At 47.4% G+C, this 25,588-nt stretch overlaps 1 protein-coding gene and 1 long non-coding RNA gene across 5 annotated transcripts in view; one reads left to right on the plus strand and one right to left on the minus strand.

The window, feature by feature from the left end:
* The window catches only part of fus (epithelial splicing regulatory protein fusilli), an 88,090-nt gene that overhangs the window by 23,300 nt on the left and 39,202 nt on the right, over positions 1–25,588 (plus strand). The gene's annotated exons all lie outside the window — the stretch shown is intronic.
* The window catches only part of LOC26532142 (uncharacterized), a 43,333-nt gene continuing 20,537 nt past the window's right edge, over positions 2,793–25,588 (minus strand). For 3 of the 4 annotated variants that reach the window (XR_004468692.1, XR_004468691.1, XR_004468689.1), the window contains 4 exons: positions 18,138–18,354; positions 12,060–12,113; positions 6,508–6,855; positions 2,793–6,428 (listed from right to left, as the gene is read on the minus strand). This is a non-coding gene — a long non-coding RNA (uncharacterized lncRNA). The remainder of the gene's footprint in view (positions 6,429–6,507; positions 6,856–12,059; positions 12,114–18,137; positions 18,355–25,588) is intronic. The other variant, XR_004468690.1, reaches the window with a different exon arrangement.

Raw genomic sequence — 25,588 nt, forward strand, 5'->3', positions numbered from 1 at the left:
ACTGCCAATTGCGAGTCGAAAATCGAATATCCCTAAACATTCGAGTGATTTGTATGTTGCTGCACTGTCTGCCACACACACTCGAACACACACCGACTGACACAGAAATGGTGTGGTATGGTGCGGTGCGGTGCACGTGCAACATACAATACAATACATAAAGGACATCAACAGCCAAAAAGCGAAAAGTCGCATTGCAGCAATTTCTGTTACGCTTGCCAACTGCTGCCAAAAAGAAGGTCGATCCTGTGTGCTTGTGCTTGTGCTGCCCATTAATACCGTTTACCCTTCTCGGGCCATCTCGGATCTGGATCCCTGGCACGTAGCCCAAGCTTCTTGCCCCTGCCAAAGGCATTGCGATTGTTGTTCGTGTTGCCGTTTCCGCTGTCCATATACGTATTACGTGTACGCCAAGTGGCTCGCTGGCTGCTTGCCTGACTGCGCCCTGTCGCTTCCGTCCGCCCGTTCCTTCTCCCATCTACCATCTCCGTTTGGCTTGGAACAGCGGTCCTGAACAGCTCGGTTCGGTTCGTTTCAGTTCAGCTCAGTGCAGCTGACTTCGGGGATAGCCATTTCGGAGGGCTTCTCGTATTGAATTTTATTCAAGTTTTTGCCCGTTTTCTTTGCCACTTTTTTGTATTTGTTGTATTGTGTTTTGTGTTTTTCGCTTTTGGCATTGTGCGCTTATGTGCAGTGCACAAGTGCAGAACGAAACAAAACTGAAGGCGCTATGTGGCCAGGCAGCCTTTCCTCCTCGCCTGCTGTGCTTTGCCGTGCGGTTACTGCTATTTCTCCCACTTTGCATAAATTAGAATGCATGAAATTTCTTTGCAGAACCCACCAGTGCCCGTGCCGCGCCTTTACTCGGCAAGCAGCAGCAGCAACCACAGCACTAACAACAACAATAACAGCAACAACAGCAATTAAGCGAGATTTGGAGCATATGAGGGAACTGAATTTCCATTTTTATACTAGATCCTAGCTTCTTGCCAACAAGGATTACTTGTCCCTTGGATTGCCCCCAGTTGGGGGTCCTGCACCTTCTTCTACTCCTGCTCATGGTCGTTGTCGTAACCATCATTGTCATTGCTTGTCGCTTTTTCAATTTGCAGTCCGTACAAGCTGTTACTTCTGTCGCTGCTGCTGCTCCTTTTCCCATTAGATTTTTTAATCTTTGCTCCGAACCCAATGCCCCTCCCCATCCTCTTGCTGCCACTGGAACTGCCAAAGCCACGTTGCGTATGCGTAATCTGTTTAAATGCACAATAAATAATGGAAAAATTGCATATAGGAAAATTTACATAAAAAGCCAAGCCGGAAAAATGTGCGATACACCATGCACACACACACACACATATCGCTGGGGAGCAGTATGCGGCACGTATTTTTTGGGGGCAATCATGAGCATGCCATAATGCTTGTGACCACGACTATTAAATCAACACGCGGCGCCAGGACTAAAGCATTGGCGCAAATGGCAACCCAACACAATGCCTCTTCCACATACACATACGCTTGGGCAGTGGCAGGGGGCAGTATGTGCGTTCTTTTGCTCTGAAAATATATATTTCACATGATTTATTATTATTTCGTGCGGTTGTTCTTTTTTCTCGCTATATTCTGCTATTATTTAAATTTTAAATAGCTGTAAAGTGCACACAGGCACATGCAAATAGGGGCACACACACCCACTAAAATATGCTTCAGCTGGCTACCAATTCGGTGGCGGTGGTAGCCATTACAACGGCCTGGCTCCCTTTTCAGCTGTTGTTGTTCCTTTTTTTTCTACGTTTTTGTTGTTGCTGTTGTGTCATTATTATTATCGTTCATTGTTTGCTGGCATGTTGTTTCACTCCCTGTTTTTGTTTTTGGCAGCCATTTTGCGGTAAATAGAGTCGTTTAAATGCATACACAGACTGCACTCTTCCTGGCCTGAACCGACCTCATCTCCAGCCTCAGCCCCGAACTAGCGAGATTTTATAATAACATTCATAATGCAACGTTTGCATGTCATTCGCAACTGAAACTGCCACAGCCGCTGTGCCCCACACACACAAACACACACTAACACACACACACCGGAGTGAAGACACGCAAATGTAGTTCCAGCACAGCACACAGCACACTTTCCGGGGCACTCGCTCTCATAATAATGCAATAAAAGCAATGCACGACAGAGCTAATGGAATCAGCCAAATCTGAGGGATTTAATAAACTATGCAAAATCAGGAAAAGAAGGAGAGGCAGAGAGGGAGGGACGCTTTCCGCTTCCTCCTTCTGCTTTCGGGCTCATGACATGTCACGACGATGTGTGTGTGTCTAGGGCGCTTAGCGGATTTTGTGACAAGGCGACTGGCAGCAGCCACTGCTGTCGCCTGTCCGTCTTTGCTTCTCTTGGGCTTCTCTTCCCCACCCCCCGCTAATTCTGCTTAATGTACACTTCCTTAGAGCCCCATCCCCTACTGTACTTCCAACGCCAAACCAATCATTTATGTTGTTGAGCTGTATCGATTTTCCAGCAAAAGACAAAAGTTATTAGCGCTTGAACAACACTTAATGGACTGGGAACACTGGGCATACGGGACACACGAGGCAGGGAAAATTGAAAAATTCCACTCTGACTACGATTGAGCGTGCAACAGTTGGGAGCGAACCATAACAAATTCAAGGGGATTTGATTAACCCCCCCCCCCCCCCCCACGACACGGGAGAGTGTCCAATGTCAGCGTATACTCGAGGTGGCATGGCAGCTGCCGCCTCAGCTAGCCACCGAAAGAGGAGCGCAGATTCCAGCACGCTTCGCAGGAGCGGAGTATTCTACTGTATGCAGATGGGAAGATTCATGAAGATGGGATTGGAGTTGGGTGTAGCTGGAGAACTGGGGCCTGGGGCTCCACAATAGCTGACATTCTGCAGTTTGGCCCATAGGCATGGGGCAGGGACAGAAGCAGGGTTAGGGGCAGGGCAAACAAAAAAACATAAAAACTAGAATGGCAAAATAAAACAAATATAAATTTATTGCCTGGAATTTATGACAATTCTCTGGCGCTGGTTGTGCCCTTGCCCCGTTGCACTTGGGTCTGGATGCATGTGGCGCAGTAAGCTCTTGGAATGGTAAATAAAATGTTTTGAAATTTTTAGCAGAACGAATTTCACGAAAGAACAGACTTTATGGCGGCCACGTGCAAGGATAGTGCCACGAATATTGACTGCACATTTCCCGCAGGACACCTCTAGTCAGAGAGAGAGATGCCTGCCCCATAATTATCAACCAATCGCTCGACTAACGTGCTTTTCCCATCCCATGTCCCATTTCCATTCCCTCAGCCACTGAGATTTGGCCCTGGACAGAGAGATTCGCTGGCACATGTTCAAGAACGGATCCCGCGGATCCCCCCTATCCTTTCTACCCCCATTGTGGTGTGTATAATTTCTTTTTTGTCTTTCCGCTTTCGATGCTACCAAGTGCCAAAGTGTTCTTCACAGCCGTCGACTGCAGCACTTAAAATGCATTTTGCCCCTTGGCCAAGGTCCGCCTCTCCCTTGGCCCCTTCCGAGTCAGCGTCTAATTCGATTAAAATGTTGTAAATTATTGCACTCGCATGGAGGGACCATGTATGTGTGAGAGTGTGTGGGACTTGGCAATATTATATAATGCTTTATTGAATTTGCAATTCCAGGCTCCAGAGCTGTGCAAGGCGCCACACGCCACAGTGGATGTGGAAGTGGAAAAGCAGAGATGCCAGAGAGATAGCCAAAGATGGAAAATGTGTTTTCAATGAACGTTTTTATGCGTTGGCTCATAAATCTTTGCCGGCAGCAGGGCCGGGCACTGGGTGTAGCCAGCCAGTCAGACCCTTGCAGAGACAGATCGATTTGCAATTCCTTGACATCGACAGACGACAGAGGACAAACGACAAACGACATTCCCTTCAATTTCCAAATAAATGCGTATGCTCGTAGCTTAAAAATTAATTTCGCAGAGAAAGAGGCATGTGTCGGAGGCATACATAATGCATTCATTCATTTAGTCATTTAAGCATTCAAAGTATGACAGGGACAGGGACACAGGAAAATACAGACATAGACACATACAGGAACCTCCTCCAATGGGGAAAAAGTAGTCAAGTCATATCAAATTTGTTATGGAACCCGGCAATCAAATTTGGAAATATAATTTATGGTTTATTTGCCATTACACTCAGGGAGGTCGCAGGATGGGTAGGGGGGGAGCAGCAAATTGGAGTAAATAAATAATTGTTGCAGTCCCTGTCCCAGCCCTAAACCGACGGAAGCCTGATATTAATGGGTGTTTTGTTTGTCCAGGGCAAAGGTATTTTCCTCCAGATCCAGAGCCCATCTGCAAACATGAGTAGGATTGATAAAAGGGAAATCGGTTGAATATTCAGTTTCTTCACATTATTACTCCGCAATAAGCACTGGTCATGGTAGCTTCGGTTTTTGTTGTGGTCGCCTATTGAAAAGTCAATCAACTTAATTACAAATAAATAAATATTTTAATTAAATATCAATCACACCCGTTCCCGTCCAAGAGGAAGCCAACCCCTTCAGTGATCAAATGGCAATGGAAATCCAATTAAGTTGCCACGGGATGAGTGTTAGTCGAACGAATATCACGCACACGCAGCGTCTGTCGCATAGGATTTAATCGCTGGCTGATATTCGACTATTCATGTTTCATTGAGCAATATTCAAGAAAATTATGGCTTAAAACGCGCCCGGCATGCATGCATAAATCATGGCATTGTTTTTAGATATTTGCACCTGGCCAGAGTCGCACGAATCCTTTGGCAGCAGGAGCCGCTCCAGCGACTGCCAAAAGGGAACATAATTGTATGCGTGCACAATATATATTATTTATCGCCTCGTACAGGACATGGATGAGAAGGACAGCCCCCGATCTGGGGTTTTGTCCTCGTTGTCCTCGCTGCTTCGTGGCTGTCCACACTGCTGCTGGCGATAATGGGAGCAAGTGACTTTTAATTTTAATTTAAAATGCAGTTTGCCGTTGCACCACCCATGTCCACCCATGCACCCATGCACCCAGGCACGCATGGCCACCCAGTGGCCTCATCCGAGCCACCACCGTCCCCATTCGGTTTGTCTGTGTTTATTCACGAAATGAGTTTTAAATTAATGCGATTTTGTTATTTATGAGCGCAACGCGGCGTATACGCAATGTTAGCTCAAAGCTCGCTCGCCCATTGACTTGTGCATTAAGTTTGAGTCAACATCCCCGTCCTACTCCTACTCCTCGTCCTGTGACCCGCATCTGTAACAAAACCAATTTAACTAATTTCCCAGCAGGCAGGCAGGCAGTCAGTTTCGAATCGAGTTCGCATCTAAATTGCAAACAAATCAATTGCTAGCCACAAAACAGGAAATCGCCAGAGCACCCGCACACGCACACACACAGACCCACAGAGGAAGGGAGAATCAAAGAGAGAAGGATACACACAGACAGAAAGACAGTCGCAGAGAGAGACATTCCGAGAGTCATGCCCGAAATTGCATTCCATTTTAGTTTCTGCCTGAACTTAAACTCATTAAATATGCAATAAATTTCGAAGCTGCAAGTGGAAATGAATACATTTTCTGCCTTGACACTGCCACTGGCCCACCGTTCATCTTCCCACTTCCATTTCGATTTCCATTTCCATCTCCCCCGTTTTTCACCCTATCTCATCGGAAATTCTAATTGTTTTGGAAATTCATCAATGAGTCACACCACCCCCAACCCACTCGCCCTTCCCTTCCACCTTCGCTTACACATTGCCACAGAGTTTTCATCCCTTTTGAGAGCAGCAATTGATTTAATTGTGTGCCACAATTGATTATAAATTGCGACTGTCAGTAGTTTTAATACCCGTGTGTCTATCACATGGCCGCGCCCTATCCCGATCCCTAGTCCTCCCCTATCCCTTTCAGCCGTGATTGATACATATACTCGTATGATGGATTTAAATGCCCCAGATGTGGTGCCTAGCGCTGGCTCAGCCTCCTATACTGATTGATAGGCAAAGAGGGGTGGCACGACCCGGCTCGGATCCTGTCCTGTCCCGCCTTGTCCAGCTTGCGGGGGCATGTGCAAATCCGAAGTGGCATAATTTCTGCTCTCGTTCCTGGAGCCAAGTTTTGAGCTGCGTCATGCCACGCACTTCCGCCAGCGGCTGGACAAAAGCGAGGGGTGTGGGGTGTCTGATTGCGTCACGAAATTCATGGCGTGTTGCATGCAGCCAACCGTGTAAGTATGACAGGTAGACGCCTCGAGCAGTAGGCAGGAAGATGGGCTCGAACGCTTGCGTGCAGTTGCTCCCAGCTCCTGTCCACGCCCAGGCCCACGCTCACGTTTTGGCTGTATATAAATCCAGGATTCCTCATGGACATTTCAGTTTCCGCCTTCTGCCCTGAAACAAAGGGGAGGGGAAATGAGCGCTCAGAGTCAACATTTAGCAAGCAATTTGCAATATAATCAATGATACTCACATTTGATTCGGGGGAAACTCCATGGAGCGGAGCCGTTCGTTCCGCCTGCTTTCCAGGTGGGAGCTTCGAAATCTTCTTTATTTATAATCACTCACATCCGACATCAAAGGCAAGGGGCAGGAGGCAGGGGTCAGGGACGGAACACACAATTCTTGGCCTTTTCTCTTGGCTGTTTGTTTGGCTTTGCTCACCCAGGGCGTGGTCGTGGTCGGGAAGTTCTATGGCACTTTAATTTGTGAATGGCCTCGTTCGGGGATACTCGTTTAATGATGCGTGCGGGAAAAGTCCGATTCGGTGCTGGAGGTGACGAGAGCGGGAGGTATGTCCTTCGCCTCCAAATTAATGGAGCTTGAAAGAGCGGAGAAGCGGATGAGTGGAGAATTTACAATGATTAAAACCGAATGGCAAGTGAATCGCACCGCCTGCAAGAGAATGGCCAGAAAGCGCTTAATCTTGTCTTCGCCGAAAAAGTGTCGCCAGCAAGCGGCGCCTTGCCTTCTGTTCCGCCCTGAGTCCCCCTCCTCAAGTCCTTGCAACTTTATGCAATTATGATAATAACAATGAAGCACAGTCAACGCCTCTTTGTGTGGCAGCAAAACGGGCAGGGCAGAGTAGGGGGTAGGGGAGAAAAGTAAATGAAAATGCTGCCGCCAAGTTGGAGGCACCGCTGAAACTTTTCGAGTGCATAATTTCCAAGAGGCAAGGCACAGGCAAAGGCAAGGCAGAGAAGGAGTCCGAGTGGGAATCTTCAGTTTGCTTTAGTCGGCTGAGGCCTCACACATAATGAAATAATTGCTACGACAGCCCAAAAAGCATGCAACGCCAGTTGCCAGCAGTTGAAGCAGCAAGGGTTCTAGCAGGGGCAGCGGGGAAAAGCAGTGAAAAGCAGCAAAAGATTGCCAACAATTTTAATATTGCAAAAAGGAGTTTGCTTTGCAGCCCCAAACATAATTTAACGAGGGGGAACGTTGTGAGTTGCTGCGGACACCGCAACTCTACAGTTATACCCGATACTAAGTCAGTATGGCTCTCCTCTGGCAGACGTGGCTAATATTTAACGACACGACAAAGAGTGCGTGCGAGAGAGACAGAAAATCAGTATGAGCGTGACGTCGGGCGCTGCGTAGCCACTGCAAATTGATTTGTTCCTTTTGGCTATAAAAATGATCTGATCTGATCCAGATTCAGCAACCGGATAGATATGGTCATTATCTATGATTCTGCGTTTTTAGTTTTCTCGAATCTGCAATATTGTGGATGCAACAGATTTTCGTCCTTTGTGGGGGCGGATGGGGGTGGGGCGAAATTCTGAGATATACGTTTTATAGTGACATCTTAAAGGAGTGTGTGTACCAAATTTGGTTACTCTAGCCTTAATAGTCTCTGAGATTTGTGGTTGCCTCAGATTTTCGTCCTTTGCGGGGGCGGAAGGGGGTGTGGCGAAATTTGGACAGGAAACGGTCAAGGTCCGATATCACAGGAGTGTGGATACCAAATTTGGTTGCTCTAGCTCTTATGGGTTCTCAGATCCTTGAACTCATATTTTGCAATTGGCAAAACCGACCATGAAACCTGTGTGTTAGAGTGAGACAGAGCGAGAAAGAGTGAAATTGTTTTCGTGATTCTGGCTATAATAATTATACGATCTGGTTCAGATTTTGCACTCTGTAAGATATAGTCATCTTCTACGATTCTGCGTTTTTAGTTTTCTCGTATCTTTAAAATTGTGGATGCCACAGATTTTCGCCCTTTGTGGGGGCGGAAGTGGGCGGGGCAAAGTTTTTAAATATTTTTGTAGCAGTGACATATCACAGAAGTCTGGATCCAAAACATCATTGCTCTAGCTCTTATAGTCTTTGAGCATTAGGCGCTGAAGGGGACGGACAGACGGACAGACGGACAGACGGACGGACGGACAGACAGACAGGGCTCAATCGACTCAACTATTGATGCTGATCAAGAATATATATACTTTATAGGGTCGGAAACGATTCCTTCTGGACGTTACACACATCCACTTTCACCACAAATCTAATATACCCCAATACTCATTTTGAGTATCGGGTATAATAATTTAATAAGTAATCCATGGCCCAAGCTGATGCTGCACCTCGCTCTCTCGCTCAATTTATGTCGTATATTCAATTTTCACGCCAACACACGGATATATGTACGTACACTTGTGTCTGGCTGGATTTTGGCATTTTTTGCGATTGGCATTTCAGATTCCTTGGGAGCTTAACTTAATTGCCAGAAGCTGCACATCCCATAAATTTGTGGCTTATTGGCAGCCAGAGATAAACTTGGCTTGTAATTGAGAGCCCAGGGAGTGGGAAGAGGAGGGGCGATAGCAAGATGTAGAACATTTGCAGCTAATAAATTGTAATGTCTCCGCTCTTTCTCTCACTCTTACTCGTACATATGCATTACATGTGTAATTTGTTACGAAATTAGAACTTTTCTGCAGCTAAGAATACGCTCTCTCTTTCTCTTTCCTTCTGGGTACTCGTAGTCGCACTCAAACGTGAGTATAACCAACTTTTTTGCCGAATCGCTGGCTAAAGAAATAAACTGAATGAAGGAGGAGGAGGAAAAGGATGATCCACATCCTACGACGTATGCTTTTCATCCTTCTCACTTCGCACCCGGCCGAGACGGATACGAAAGTTGAGTAGTCTCTGGGCCAGATTAATTTGTAGCCATTGGGGAGGCCATCCCTAGCCCCGCCTCTGCACCACCCTTGACTCTGCCCGAATGCAGTTCAAGAAATTGAAAAACTTTTCCCTCCCTCTCTCCTTTTCTGTCTGTCCCCTCTGTTCTTTCGCTCTTTCGAGGATTTTTTTGTGCTGTTCATGCAGCAGTCAGTCAGTGCTTCATTCTTGTCTGCGGGCAAAAGAACACTGTTGAAAAGGGGAAGGAACAAAAAAAAAAACACATATGCACATAAAGCTCACACCCACCCACATCAAGCCACGCCTCCTGCTGCAATGGCAACATGTGTTGCACAACGTCTCTCCATGGAAAAGAGCGGTGCTGGGTGCTGAAATTACACAAACTTGACTGCTATAAAATTCAAATTAACTCCTTGCTGCCCCAGCCAAAGGATCTTTCGCTCTATGTGTCCGTTTGAGTCCGTGTGTCTGTGCCCGTGTCCGTGTGTGTGGCCCGCTTTATGTGGCAGCGCATTGCTAAGGGTGGGCGGGGGGCGTGGGCAGGCACTGAGGCGACAAGACCTAACGTTGCTTCACGTTAATATGAAAAACGAAAACAAATCTTAATTTAAAACTAGGGGGAACGGTGTGAGTTGCTGCTGCGACCGCAACTCTACTATTATACCCGATACTTAGTCAGTATGGCTATTGATGCTGATCAAGAATATATGTATATACTTTATGGAGTCGTAAACGCTTCCTTCTGGACGTTACACACATCCATTTTCCCCACAAATCGAATATACCCCTATACTCATTTTGAGTATAGGGTGTAATTATTGTTGACATTTGGCGCAACGCGTTCGTTCTGCACTTTTATGGACATCTACTCCACCACTCCTCCCGCGCTGCCGCTTTCTTTCACGACTCTTTTTTGTATGTGTGTATGGCTAACACAGATGAGTAGGCGGCAAACGAGGCGATTAAAATGGTAGCCTGCCGACTTCAACAAGTGCCACCCCATCCCCCTTTCCGCTAAATGAATGTTCCAGTTCGAGTGAATGCTGTATAAATACCCGAAACACTCGAAAATACTCAAGGGGAACGCAAACGGCAGGAGGGAAGAGGGGTCCTATGTGCTTCCAAATTTTTTATGGAGATCCCTAAATGTGGGGTGGTGTAAATATTTTATTGTATGCATGAGGAACGCGTCTCGTCTCTAATTTGGCCAACATGTGCAGGCCAGACGAAAAAAAAGATCCGCAGAGGTGGGCAGCCAGCCAGTGAGTGGTCCAAAGGTGGGGCCACATTTTGATCAATCGATCTATGGGGCATACTCAGAGTAAGCCACGAACGAGTCGTGCTCAAAATCGTCTAAGATTCGAAAGAATTTGTCGCTTACTGAAAGTCGTGTAAGGAATGAGACGGGGGAGGCAGCTTTAAGCCCAAAGTGGAAGCCATTTTGAATTTCGAAGCAAGTCAAGCGACTCTCCACTCCTCCCAGAGAGACGAGAGGGAAAGAAAGAGAGAGCGCTGTGGAACTCAAAAGTTTTGTTGCAGCAAAAGTTTTTGTTTAACTTTGTTACGCTTCTATTTTTTATGTGATATTAAGAACGCGTTTAACCCCCTGCCCCTTGCCATACTCCTTGGAAGCTCGAACAAAACTTTCGACTCACACACACACACACAGCTCATGTGTAACTGTGTGTGTTTGTGCTTGGGTATGTAGGACACAATGTCGCATGCAAAAAAACATTCAATATACAAGGGACAAGAGAGACAAACATGTTCCTGGAAGAAGTTTTCCGTGTGTCTACTTCGTTTCTCCATCCCTATCCTATTTGTGACTCGTTTTCAATTGGTTTTTATCACTGCATTTTGATTTTCCTCCTCAATGAGTTGCTCAATTGTTTGCCTTGTTGCAACTAGCAAGCAACTTGGAACTTGCCCCCCGGCACTGACAACTCCGGAACAACGGAGCTGCAGAGCAACTTGTGGCAGGAGCAAGTTTACTTTTATTGCATTGTCGTGCGGTTTCAAGTCGCCGAAAAGTATGCTTTTAATTCTCTTCATTGCATGTCTCCAATGCGTTGTTGCAAGGCATGTGGCATGTGGCGGGGGCACGGCAAAGAGCCAAGCCGACAAAACTTAAGCCATTTCAAGTAGCGAACAGAGAACTTGCAGCTGATTAAGCTCTGAAATATGACTCACTTAAGAGTTGCAAGTAGTCGCGAGGCAGTCGAGAAGCCGCACCCTTCGGACCGCAAAAGGGCCCACAGCCATATCCATGAGGCTGCCACCAGGTGAGATCAATTCCCGGTTTCGTGTGGCAACCAAAGTCATTAAAGCCGGAGCGAGGGACTGCCGTCGAACATGCCCCTAAACTCGACTCAACTAGACTCATGTCGATGTCTGGGCGTGTTGGGATTAGTTGGGCTGCCGTGATGCCTCCTCCTGTCGCAAGCTCATAAAATTGTTTAACCAGCAAAACATAAAAAAACAAACTAAAGTACATATGTATGTATATAAATCGTGCGACAGTGCTGAGGAAGGGCGGAGCAGACACGCATCGTGTAATTAGCTTTGGTATAAAAACATAAAAGCAGAGAAAACAGAAGAGCGAACTGGAGTGGAGAGGAGAGGAGGGCAGGGGAGGGGAGGGCAGTGGAGAGGAGTGAAATGAAGTGGAGAGGCCGAAGAGGAACGGACCGGAAGCTGAAAACTGTCTGATAAAAGTTTTAGTGCGAATTGTTTGCCATTTAACGGCAACTAATTAAAATTAATTGTAAAGTAAAGCTAAAAGCTGAATACTGAATTTCGCACCATTTCCGTGGAAAAGGAGGTGTGGCAGGGGGGGGAACGGGATATGAGAAGCAGTAAAATATTTAACCCAAAACTTACCTGATGATGTCCATAACATCCGCACAGCACTGCCCGCATAGTCCGTCGACGAATCTGCAAATGAGGTTGAAATAATAATTGTAATAATGTTTTCCTTCGCTGCTCTAAGCTGAACAATTTTTCCATGCCGCCACCGGCCATATGACTGCACACTCTCACACCCGCCTTTCAACCCATCCTCGAAGACCTATGGCTGTGGCACAGAGCTGTGTATAACGGGCGACCTTCAGAGTGTGAGAAAGCGTGCACCTTGCCAAGTTTCACGAGTGGCACGAAGGGGTGAAAGGGGGACCAGAAGAAATAGACACAAGGAAAAAAGAGGTTTATGCAGTTTTCCCGTTGCTACCAAGGAAAATGCATCGAGCAGAGAGAGAGAGAGTGAGAGAGAGAGAGAGAGAGAGGCTGGGAGGGAGAGGGACCTTACATTAAAATTGAAAAAAGAGACCTCGATATAGAATTATTTACATACGGGAATCGAATCAACCCGAACCGCATCATAGACATCTCCTCCAAGTGCTCCTACACCTGCTCCAGCTCCTGCCACTGCCACACACAACAATTTTAACTGCATCGTGGGGGCAGTGCCTTTCCTCGGGGGAGATTGGAACACAATTGATTTAAATGTTTGCGCGCATGTTCGGAGCAGAAAAAGTGCTGAAATTGCCACGGCCCGAAAGGATTCCACGTAATAATATGCAAAATGGAAACAGAGGCGACGATGCGAATGCGAATGTGGATGCAGATGCAATTGTCGCCACTGCCACTGCTACTGCCATTGTAATCGTTACTTCTCCGTGCGGCATGGGCACGATGTCAACATTTTTCCAACTCAATTACCCGGCTGCCGCGACGTGTGTGGCATTTGGAAAGAGAGCGAATCTCAAGCGGCAAGATTTGGTTGGTTATTTAGGTGCGGCCGGATCCGCCTTCAAGGCTTAAAGGCTCCGTGCAAATATAAAGGAAAATATGTGGCAGCAGCAGCAGCATCAGCAGCTCTAAGCTGGCGCGCGTGCTGATCCCGAGCAGGAGCAGCTACCCACAATTCAGTTGTTTGCTTGCCACAAACAGACAGAGAGAGAGACTGAGTGGCAAACAACACCTTGCACTAATAAATAAACAGAACACAGAGAGAGAGATGAGAGGGAGAGAGGACACCGGCTAATCACTCATATAAATAAAGCCACCCAACAAAGCCTCGAAACACCTTTAGTGAGCCACCCGCCAGCTCCAACCTGCATCTGCTGCTACTGCTGCTGCTGCAGTCTGCACTCGAATACCCTTGACATGAAGCAGGCAGCAAAGCCACAAACAGATGAGCAGGGATACCCGGGGATTCGGTGCATCTCTGGGTTAACCCTCGCTTCAGCTTCAGCTGCTCCTGCTGCTGTTTGGCATATGTAAATTATGACAGTGCCAAGTCAGGCACTTAGCTTGAACCTGTCTGTGCCTCAACCTGCACGAGTGTGTGGCCCCAGTCACTCTGCTCGGATATTTGCGCTCCATCCTCGCATCATCCACAACATCCATGAAGAGGAGCAGCAGGAGCAGCTGCAGCCTTGCCTGCTGATTGCAAAAGTCAACTCTCTGCATCTGCCTCCGCCCCCTGCGTCGAGTGTGTTTGCTGGTTGCACTCGAGCGAGCAAATACTTTATTAACACAGTTTTTGGGGCAACGTTGCAGGGACTACTGGGGGGAGGTAGATGGGGATGCGAGCAGAGCAGAACTAATGAGCAGAGCAGCTCTTGTGTTTGCATTTTGTTTTCATTTTGGCTTACGGCTCTCGAGTGTTCTTTGCCGCACTCATAAACCGAAACTTAAACACTTCCCCTCCCCCCGAGCAGTCCATGAACCAGACTCTTTGCAGAAGGAACGGGCGAATTATAATTGATATCACAGGAAAGGACACAGCAGCAGACGGCAGGAAGGGACTCCCCCCCCCCCCCCCCCTCACACTGATACTTTTAGGTTGCTGTGGCACATGCCAGGCGAGTCAACAGCTTGAGGAGATTTGGATGGAAGAAGCCACAGCCAATCGAGCGTCGAGTGGGCACTTCACTCGAGTATCCTTTGTTAGGGTAGGACTCTTTCTCTTCCCCTTTCTCCTCCCTCCCGCTGTCCAGCGACCGTCTTCCATCTATTTTTGTATTTCCATCTATCTACCGATGTCAGCTGCAGCCGCTGTTTTGTTTGTTTTCCCCAATTCCCCCATTCCCCGATTACCCTTTCGGCTTTCCTTCTGGCTTGTCAAATTTTTTGATTGTCCTTTGCCTCCAGCCCAGTCTGCCCCGTTTGCATGTTGGCCACGCCCCCTATTACTAGAAGTTCGTGTCAGTTCGAGGGCACGTGTATGTACGGTCGTATGTACAGCCAATCCATGTCACTATTTTCATATCTCTGCCCCCGAATACCACTTACTGCTGACGACGCCGTGGCAGTTAATAGTAGAACATCGCCTGACTCGGTATCGGATGTGTATCTATAGATATCAATCCGTCCATCTGTCTATCTGTCTGTCTATCTATCTATCTATCTATCTATCTATCTATCTATATATCTATATATCTATATATATATATATATATATATATATACATATATCTATCTATCTATCTATCTATCTATCTATCTATCTATCTATCTATCTATCTAGCTAGCTATCTATCTATCTATCTATCTATCTATCTATCTATCTATCTATCTATCTATCTATCTATCTATCTATCTATCTATCTATCTATCTATCTATCTATCTATCTATCTATCTATCTATCTATCTATCTATCTATCTATCTATCCATTCATCTATTCATCTATTCATCTATTCATCTATTCATCTATCCTTGCTTCCTTCCATCCATTCCTCCATGTCTGTCGCGCCCTGCTTCCTTCCTTCCTGTCTGCCGCCCATCTGCCCCGTCTCATGTTGATTTCTGACATAATATTGACAGCTAAACAAATCCAATTATGCCCGACTCCCCGACTCGCCCCCAACTCCTTTCGCAGCTCCCTCGAGGAGCGAAATTGCTTGCGAAATATTCTAAATGGCGATGGAGACGGAGAAATGGCTTTAACCTCTCTCTCTGTCGCTTTCTCTCCTCACTGCTCAGTGGAGCGCTTTAAGCGCTTTGCATTCCAGGGCATTAGCGGCTGACCAGAAGCAGGCTGTCTTGCTCCTCTTCTTCCTTCTAGCCGGTAAATTGCGTAGGTGTGCAATTGAATTATTGCACTCGATGCACAAATACCAGCCCCACCATGCAGCATGCAGCATGCAGCATGCAACATGCACAGATACACACTGAGACTCTTGGCTGGTCATAAATATGAAATTTTCATCAAAATGAACGTAACGGAACGCATCCTGCAACAATTGCAAGGCCTAAAAGTATGCATCACCATTCAGCCAGTCTCTCTCCACCTCTCTTCCTCTGTGCTCTGCTACCATTTTACGGTTTATTTTTGGGCATTGAATGCAAATATTGGCATAAATTTCGGGCATTTGTGGTTACAGCAGCAGAATCGGAAGCCAGACGAGGAAGCGGATGAGGAAGGATGGTGTGACATGGCCCAAGCAAAGTGGGGCTCATACTCATACTCATGTGACTGACTCCTGCATTGTTTGCCATGACGGACAGTATTGTCTTGGATTTTGGATATGGATTCGATTTTGGACTGTTTTGCCTTCTCACAAAATTGTGGCTTCAGAGCTCCGCTTGTGGGTTTGGGACGGGGGGCTGGCTTTCTGGTTTGAGGTTCAGTTCGGTTCAGTGGAAATCAATTGGCTTTTGTACTTGCCCCATCTCTAAGTGTCGCACTTTGTGGCTGGCCTTAGAAGGCCATGAATATCTGGGCCTGGCCAACAAATTTAATAACATTTACATGGCAACACCGGAAGCAGCCGGGAAAAGAGGCAGGCATCGGCATTAACATTGGCTTGTCACTCGCATATGTTTGCATGAGGCCGGCCAGTCGGCAAACTTTAACTAGTGTGTCCCCTTCGCCATAGATGGGCATATACTGGGACATATCAAGTCCCATATATCCCATATTCTTCAGCCTTCAGATGCTCTTCAGCCCATTTCCTTGCGACTGTCTCTGTCTCTGCCTTATCAACACATGCCTGTGATTTATGTGCTTGTTTTTGGCTGCCTGCTGGACATTTATCAAAGGAGAGGACAAAACATACAAAAAACTAAGGAGAACACACTTAGCGAATAAGAGAACAGGCCAACTTCGGCTTCTTGGAGCGTTTATTTTGTGGATAGCTGTGCTAGTTTAGCCATTTAAATTTCACTCAGAGGTCATCCCCAATCGATTGGATTTTGATTTGATTATATCTTTAATTCGGACTCAGTTCAAAATTAAATTTTTCGCACATTTGTGGGCAGATTTCTATGTGTTTTGTGCCAGCCCTTCGTCGACTGACATTCAGAAACATATAAATATCCCGTATTTCTCGTACCTCTTCCTCCCACACATAACACATTTATCTGAGGGCCGCCCAAATCAATAAATTAAACGCTCTCGATAAGCCCGCTCCCCCGACTGCCTTTAAAGTTTCCCCCAAAAACTTTTCAACCACGATGTGTTTTTAAGGCTTTTCCGGAGCCCGTAAATTGTTGACGGAAATTGGCAAAAACATCGGAAAACTTTCGAATGCCTAAAACTATGCTAATTTCCGACGTGCGCGCATTGTCTACAGTTTGTTTCCAATCCAATCCCATTGCGGGGGCAAACCCCTGCCGGGGCATGCAATACGATGCGATGCCTCCTGCCACATGTGTCCCAGCGGTTACCCCAGAGAAGCATCAACCCCTGGACCAGACCTTATCCCAAATTCTTGACGGAATTAAGAGCATTGTTCCATAGCAACAGACCCTCCAATCATCTAACCATCTTCCCATCTCCAAGAACAACAATTGACACAAATGCAAACAATTTCTGCAGGAGTGCACCAGAAAGATACCTCTATGTACCTCTCAAACGGGATGTTTCAATGCTCCTGCTCGTATCCAATTAAAATAGTTCGCATTTTCGCATGTCATTTGATATTTCCTAATCCGCCCTACGCTGAGAAGCTGTACCATTCCCACTTTTTAAAGGAGCTGTTGCCATAAAAGCATAAATTGCAAACGCAATTCGCAGACTCTGGCCTTGAACATATTTTAATTAGTCAACAGGTCATTGCCACTCGATGGTTTTCATCCTCATGCTAGAGCTCCTCGTGAGGAGCATCCTGTGCCGTTGCTAGAGCTCAGCGGGTCTCTGATTTCAGGCAACAGCCTCAAAGAGTGATACAGATTTGTTCGTTTCATTTTATTCGCTAGTCGTTCGTCCTTTGCTTCCTTCATTTATAGAAAAGCTACTTAGACACGACTTTGGCAGCAGCAGAGGCAGCAGCAGGACAGTAGGATAGCAAAGGCAGCAGGACAGCAGCAGAGTCAACAATGGGGAGCAGGATGAAAGGCATTCCTCCGACTGATGTTCAGTTGCAAAACAATTAAGCTGAAAGCAAAGCTGTGTATTGAAGTGTGGCTGAAAGGAGGCCGGGCCAAAAACAGATGACGAGGCGAGGCGAGGCGGCATTTGAAAAATGCAAGGAGATAGGCGAATGGATGGCCAGGGGATGTGGATGCCCAAGCCGATGGCAGGCAGATGTGCCAGGGAAGAAGAACGATGCCCCGACATTAGCATTAATAGTGTGGCATTAATTTTGCGGCCGTGGCAGCTTTAAGGAATAAAGTGTGCTCCAGCTCTTAGCCTGGCAATTATACGAAAGAGGAACCTCTATTAATTTTGCAGACCTCGTCTGCAAGCCCTTACCCCCAGCTCCCGACCCCCTCTCCGACTCTGCCACAGCTTAGGCCTGCCTTTAAAATGCATATAAGCCCATTAAGTATACCATGTAGAGATGGGAGGGGGCTTCCTGTTCGTGAGGAGCCCACTTGACAGGACGAGGCCGAGGGAGAACAAATGTTTGCATATGTCAGCCCCGCCCTGCATAAATAATTAATTTAAAGCATCCTTTTAGGCGCCTCCCCGTAAAACTGTAGACAAAACTGCTTAAATATGCATAATTACCTGAAGCGTCCAAGTCAAGTCTTCCATGCTCCATGCCCCACGATCCCGGAGCCCAGAGCCACCGGAGGAGAGTCGAGAGCCTAAAGTCAAGCCAAGTCAAGTCCGGGGCCATCCATTACATTCCGGAAGTGCCTACGTGTACAAGTGTGTGGAGTATGAAGCGTGGAGGGTCTGTATGTGTGCGGGTAAGTGCGTCCTGTGTGGCATGCAGCTTGGCCTGAAAGAGCAGAACGGGCAAATTAGTTGCAGAAATACAAGTATCAGCCATATTCATGAGCAACAATACCTAAGAACCCACGTGAATTAATACAATTCTCGAATACTTTCGAGCAATTTGCAAGGAGTCTGACAAAAAACCCGCAGAAATATTCGACTAATTGTGGAAACCCCATATTCCATCCTGGTCGTTGCCACTCGAGCACGACTCCCGAGTACATCAATAAAAATCAGATTAATGTACTGCTAATGCGATTTAAGTCGCTCTCTCAGCCGGCAACAGCCTGTCGCCCTCAGTCTTTAGTGGCACGCAACATTGTCATAGCATGCCACACTCCCCAACATTCCTCCTCCTCCATCCCCATCCTCTGTAACATTCCCATAAATATAATTACAATAATAAAGGAAATATTTACAACAATTGTAAATACTTTGGAGTCGACTCCGAATCCGGCTCTACTCGACACGCACGGCCTCAAATTAATAAACTCCAATTGGTCTCCTTTCCCTTTCCACGTACTACCCTACGTCCTCATCCTCTTCTGTCCTGATTGCCGGGGCTTCCCGACGAGCGTGTGAGCCCATAAAGACTTCCTGCCTCTAGGGTAGGCCCTCGGGGGTGCGGTGCGTGTGCCAAGGAGAAGCAGAAGCAGGGACTGCTGATAGGGAGAGGCCGCATAGGGCGTGTCGAACTGTGACACTTGTCACTGCCACTGCCAATGGGAGAGCGCTGACTATTACTTTTACAGCCTTTGCGTTGGCCTATGCCGGAGAATAATTGCACCTTCCTCGACCGAATCTCTACAGGGATCGGCAGGGCACCCCCCCGTTATCCGTTGCGATAGTAATATCGTGATTAAACTGGAGGCACACGCCACAATGTCATCATAGTAAATGTAGTTAAGAGCTTAAGAGGACTCCGATTCCGAGTTTTCTCTGTTGGCCACCCTGCAGCCCCCACTTAACTACTTTGTGGTGCCCTCTGGGCGTGGCATCTGTGCCCCCATTCGCTGGACAATGGCAGAAGAGATCCTTGAGGAATGACTCGACACTTCAGCCGCCACGAAATTTATGATTAAACCACGCAGCGCTTCCCCTGCTCACCCAACGCCCTGCTGCTCCCCTACTTCTTGCTTCCTACTACCCCTCTGGCTGTATGCTAAAGAGATCAGTAGATGGAAACAGTGGGCCACAATGGACGACGTTTACCGCAAGCCAAAGTGCCACACTTAAGTGAATTACAAAGGCAGCCGACTGGGGCAGGACTTGGGCAGGACTGGGACTGGGACTGTTCGAATTGGGGCAGGACTACCAGAGAAATGGAGATGGAGGTAGAGGTAGAGCAGTCAACGCGTTGACAGCCACAACAAGCGGCTTAATCGCATTAGTGCGCCACCCCGCCACACAATAAAGCACATGGCAAGGCGGTAAGGGGAAGGGGACGGAGGAGTCAAAGGGGAACGATCCAAGAGGCAAGTGCGAACTGTGAAAACTGATTGTGCGGCGCCTCCAGCTGGGGGGAACGGAAACCTAAGCTGCGGCATTGTGAGGCAGCGTCACTATTTATACAAAGGAAAAACCCAGCAGGCGGTGGAAGCAGCAGTTGTGGCAGGGGCAGAGCCAGGGGCACGCAGGCAGCTATAGGTACCAGGAACGGCAGCAGGCAATCCTCAGGACACAAAAGTTCAGCAGGAAATAAAAAATTCGTATTTATATTACACAAAAATGTTTTTTCCAGCCCCAGAAAGGGATGGATGGAGGAAAGGAGCGGGAGGGAGCCTCACCCCAAAAAAAAACAATTAATCTACGACACAAGGCTGGGACATGGCAGGGGGCAGAAGGCACGAGGCAGAAAGCAAGAGGAGGCCAAGCCAGTCAGTGGCAGAGAGAGAGCGAGAGCCAGTGCCAGTGGCAGTGTGGCACTGGCCGGGGCAAAGGCAAAAAGTGCTTATTCCTGCTTCCTGCCAGCAAATCCAATAACTTATCTTGATTTTATGGTTATTTCAACAAAGGCCGGAAGTAGTAGGTGCAGTCTCGAACCCAGGACCCGTATCCGGACCCGGCAAGGACCAGGACGACAACGAGGAGCGAGGACGAACAATTGGCGAAAAGTTCTGTAGAGTCCGGCCAGAGAAGGTCTTGCATTTTGCACTTGACATGTCATTGTGTGTGGTAGGGTGGCAGGGTTTTGATGAGGGGTGGTGGGAGAGATAGGGTAGGATGTCTGTTGCAAGGACTACCATCCAGACTGTTTGCCACTTCTTTATGCGACACTGTGCAACGGCAATTGACATATGGCTTCTTTTCATTTCGGTCTTCGAGTTGTAAATTTTAAATTAAATATTTTATTAGAACTGTCCTACAAATTCCCCGTGCCTCTGTCCCTGCCTCTTCCTCTGTCCCTGCCTATACCTCTGCCCCTGCCAATCCTTTCACTTCTGTGAGTATTGACATTGTCACCTGTTCCCGCCCCTCAATCCCGTCCCGGCCGTTGTCCTGCCCCTTAAGCTGACATCAAAAAGATTAATTGTGTGGAAGGTAACACGGAAATCTGTGTGCAGGTGCGTCTACCGTCCGGCTGTCTTTGACATTTATGAGCCGCATAAATCTCTTGGCCCTCCCCACCCACCACCTACAACCATAAAACACAGAAATAGACAGCATTTAAATGCAACATAATTCGCCTGGCACTTCCCGCTTGCCGCTCTACCCACTTCCCCTCACCACTAATTGATTACACAATCCCCAGCCACTTTATGGATCCTCGTCTGTCCTTCCCCTAAGCAGTCGTAGTGGAAAACTGCCCGAGATTAGTCGGGGATTAGTCTTAAAGAGTCAAAAGGCCCCACAGGGCTGTGTCTGTGTCCGTCCCACTCTGGGGAAGGTTCTATCCTGAGAGCTTCAATTAATATTTAAATATATTCCCCGTACTCGACGCTCGCCCCAAAAGTTAATAATCAAATTATTTTGTATGTAGCTCCGAAAGTACAGCGTCAATTTCAAGTTGAGATTGAAAAACGTAGCAGAGTGGCTGTGGCATGGGGCATGTAGCTGTGGGACGCACTCAATGGGAGGCGCATTAAGCAGGAGCAGGAGCAGCTGCCAGCAGCAGAAAAACAGAGCCAGGGATGGGACTGTGTCTGATAGAAGGCATTGTTATAGAGCAACTTTTACGGGCAGATTTGGGAGATTGGGTGAGTGGGTGTAGAGGCAGTGCGAGAGGCAGAGACAGAGGCTGATAAGCGGCAACTTTTTTCCACCCATTACATATTCATTAAATTAGAACAGAGAGCAAAGCAGATGGGGCGAAACAAAGCCTTAGATACTCTTGGATTTGAGAACATCTTTTCGATAGAACCTTCTCTTGAGCGGCAAAGATCTAAGCCATATCGCTGAGCCATTTCTACTGATTGGTAATGGGACAGGCCTCATCCCCTTTTCCTCCTTACGCTTCACACCTCCAGTTCTGGCCTTGTCAACGGCACAGACAGCGGATGGAGAAAAAAACTCGTTTCCGCGGCTGGAAATTACGCAATTCGGACTCTTGGCCGAGCGCTCTGAGGTCTGGGATCTGCCATATGCGACGCGGAGTGGGAGCTCGGAAATCATTGCACAAATATTTCCTCGGGGGGATCCATAGACTGATGTCATTCTGTGGAATGGCAGGGGCCACCGACGCCGCTACAGTTTGGTCTGCAGTTAATTCGAGACATACTTGCCAATATTTTATAATTAAATGACATTAAACGTCTAAAAAATTACGCGCGATAGCAGGGCGCGCTGTAGGGTGGGTTTTGTGAGATAGAAAATCGTACAAAAATTAAAAATCGAATAAAGCGAGCAAAAACCGCGAATGTGGCAGTATGCGGGACCATCATTTCTCTCATATAATTCATGCCCCATGTTGTGTCTATTATCACACTATGCAATCAGAAGGGGGAGAGCGATATTTATGTGGAAGGAAGGGGAGACGTGTCTGCCGTCTCTCTTTAAAAGGAAGGACAAATATACAAACGAAAATTATGGCCCACAAATGCGTACATTTGTATAAAATGCTAAAAGTCAGTTTAATGGCCGTAAGCCACGAGCCATGGGTCATGGGTCCCTCATATGCAAACAGCTAAAACGAGCCTACCCCGATTTCTCGGGCAGGATATGCGTAATCGAAATACATATCAAATAAATGCCAGAAAATAATGTTCAACTGGCAAAGTGATTTAAATGCCTATTGACGAAATGAGTGCCGCTAATTTGTGTACAGGCGGGGAGGGAGGGGGCGATGAATGAAAACTGCGAAATTGAAAAACTGATTTTTATATTGGAAAATTTATTTATTCAGCACTTATTTGTATCCGTGAGGCACGTGCGTGTGCGTTCATTGCAGCCGGAAACTGCCCACAAAATATCCGCAATTAAACAATCAGAACAACAATTACTATTGTTGAGTAGGAAGTCGATACATCGCTGACAATGTTGTTAGTTGTTGGCATTAATTTATTGATCCCCGGCCCACGGCCTGTGGCACGGCAATCAACTTTTCAACAAGGCGCATGACAATTGCGCCGAGGAATTGAATGGCGAATGGATGGGATACCATTCAATGGCTGGCTGGATTTATGGGCCAAGTTTTGTGGCCCCTTCCAAGACGAGTGGGTGCCCATATCTTGGCAAACATTCATTCATCTTTATCGCGCTCGGGCGGCTCATTCCATCAAGCAAATGTTTGCTCTGCTCCGAGAAGCCGTAGGAAGGAAGAATGGTCTCTGCCACTGACTCTGCCACTGCCTCTGCCTCCACCTCTGTATGATTGATATGTTAATGCAGCACGTATACGCCGCGTGTGCACCGTCATCTTCAACGCCCTCATCTTCCTCAACTGAATGCTGCTGCTGCTGCTCCTACTCCACTTTTCCTGCTCCTCTTTTGGTCTCCTGTAGAGATTTGCATATAGACATAAAATGCAAATATCTACCGACATCCAGCGATGTGTCTGCTCAGAAGAGCGTTGTAGGGGCGGGGGCTCTGGTTGAGGAAAGAAACGTATCTGGAAAGTTGTGAATATGCTGCAGATGTTGACAAAATGTGTGTAAGCATAAATTTACGCAAGTGCAGGATGGCGGCAGGCCACCAGCCACACCATTTCTCGAGTTGGATAAACATTTTCCGCACGTTCCCATCCCCCACCGCCACCGCCCGCGCCTCTGCCCGATTATCATTTTCCGACAACTCCTTTGAATTGGCTTATTAGACGCGTCGCTGATAGGGGGAGGGAAAGCGGGGGACAGGGACTCCTTTAACGAGATGAACTGCAGGTGGCCGCCCCTCCAGATCCCAGATCCATCTCTGTCGCTGTTGCTATCTCTGCCTCTGACACTGCAGTGTGACATGACCTGCCGCTGACAATGTTGCTCGTTTGTTGCCAGGTGAACCTGCCTCCCTCCTCTTTCGTCCACGTTCTCGCCCTTGTTCTCCGCCGGAGCTGTTCGCTTTTGTTTGTGCGATTGGTAGTGATTTGTTGGCTCGCCTCAGTCCATGGGCTTGTTTTTTCGGGCCCAGTTCTTTGGGTCATCCTCTGCCACAGCCCTGCCCCCACACGAACTTCCTTCTTACCACACACATCCTACATACTGTCGTCTCCTGTACTGTAAAAATAAAAAGCCGCCACACAAAGGCCAGATTCAGAGACATAGTCGTTGGTTGTGCTTTCATGTTTCAAGCTGTGCTCTGGTCCATGCCATATGTCCTTTGTATAAACTCCCACACCCAATCCCAATACCCCTCTCACCCTTCTTGCTGCTGTTTTTTGCCTGCTGGCTGGTCCTTTTTTAGCCATTTCCCCTAAGCTGATTTAGGGCGTTTGCTGTTTTCACTCTCTCCTTTTTTTATTTTGCTACAAATGGGCGTATAAGCGATATTCTTAATTTTGCTTGCGCCTTTTTTTGGCAACAATTGATTGATTGAATGATTGATTAATTGAGCGTTTTGATAAGTGCTGTCTGTCTACCAGTCTATCTGGTGGTCGGTCTGTCTGTCAGTGAGGCCAGGACTGCCTTTTATGGACTGCCGACTAAGGAGCAACGGACTCGCTCTTTACGAGATCCGTCCAGGATTAATAGCAGCCCAGATCCAATTTGAAGATCTCTCTCCGGCCAACAGGAGTCGTCGATGCACAGCTGTCCAGACAGCAGTACCCTCGACACAGAGCACTCGAAGCCAGTCAGAGCTCTCGAGGGCTGGCAGCTCAGGAACTTGGGAACGAACTCGCAAGAGTTCCTCCAAGACAAAGAGTACAGACTCCAGTCGCACTCGAAACGGATTTCGTTGTAATGCAACCAGCCCAAAAACAATGCGGCAGTGTGGCAAGCCCGAAGCACGAGGGAAGAGAGTTTATTCTTGGCACAAACTTCAATGCACAAACTTGCAGCTGCATTCATGCGGAGCAGTGGAGAAGAGGAGCATCGCCTTGCAATTAGCACGCATCAATAGGCACGCTCGTGCACTCCACTCCGCTGGAGAGGATGCTGCGTGCAGCAGAGGATGCACGCGGCACAAAGGAAATAAAATGGCTAAGACGAATGCTAATCAAGTGCCGACCAAAAGTCATCCACCTCTGGGAGAGACAGAGACTCTCCAGAGTCTATTCTCTGCCACCTCCATGGTCTCCCGTGGCCGTCCTTGGAGTCCACACATGCCAAGTGCCATAGATCATAGTCACTTCCAGCTGCGAGACATAAAAAGCACAAAATAAGCAAACGCCAAGCCGGAACTGTAGGAGAACTCCGAGAGCTGTGTGTCTGTGTTTGGGTGTGGCAGCAACCGCACGGTGGCAGATGTTGTTTTTCCTGGCCAGAACTTTTGGCACAATTCATGTAAATGTTGAATATGTTTAATTGTCGACAGGCATGCCATAACAGGACGGTGGATACCCCTCCTCCACTCCTCCTGGATGCAAATCCCCCTGAGACTTCTCCGACAACAGCGGGCTTTGAGGAGCGAAGAAAATGGCAAGTCTTATACCATTTCGTGCTCCAAAAGCGTGTAAATTAAAGCGTTCCAAAGAGAAAGATAGAGACAAAATAATAGCTGGCGATGTGGCTTAAAGGGTTTCGGGCTGGAGTTAGGTTTAAGTTACAATCAATTACTGTGGATCCTCTTCGCATTGTTAACCTGTCCGACACATTTAAATGCAATTTAATGCAATTTATGGCCAGGGAGAACCTGTTCAGCCACTGAAT

This window comes from Drosophila pseudoobscura, chromosome 3, assembly GCF_009870125.1.
Source record: "Drosophila pseudoobscura strain MV-25-SWS-2005 chromosome 3, UCI_Dpse_MV25, whole genome shotgun sequence".
NCBI lineage: Eukaryota > Metazoa > Arthropoda > Insecta > Diptera > Drosophilidae > Drosophila > Drosophila pseudoobscura.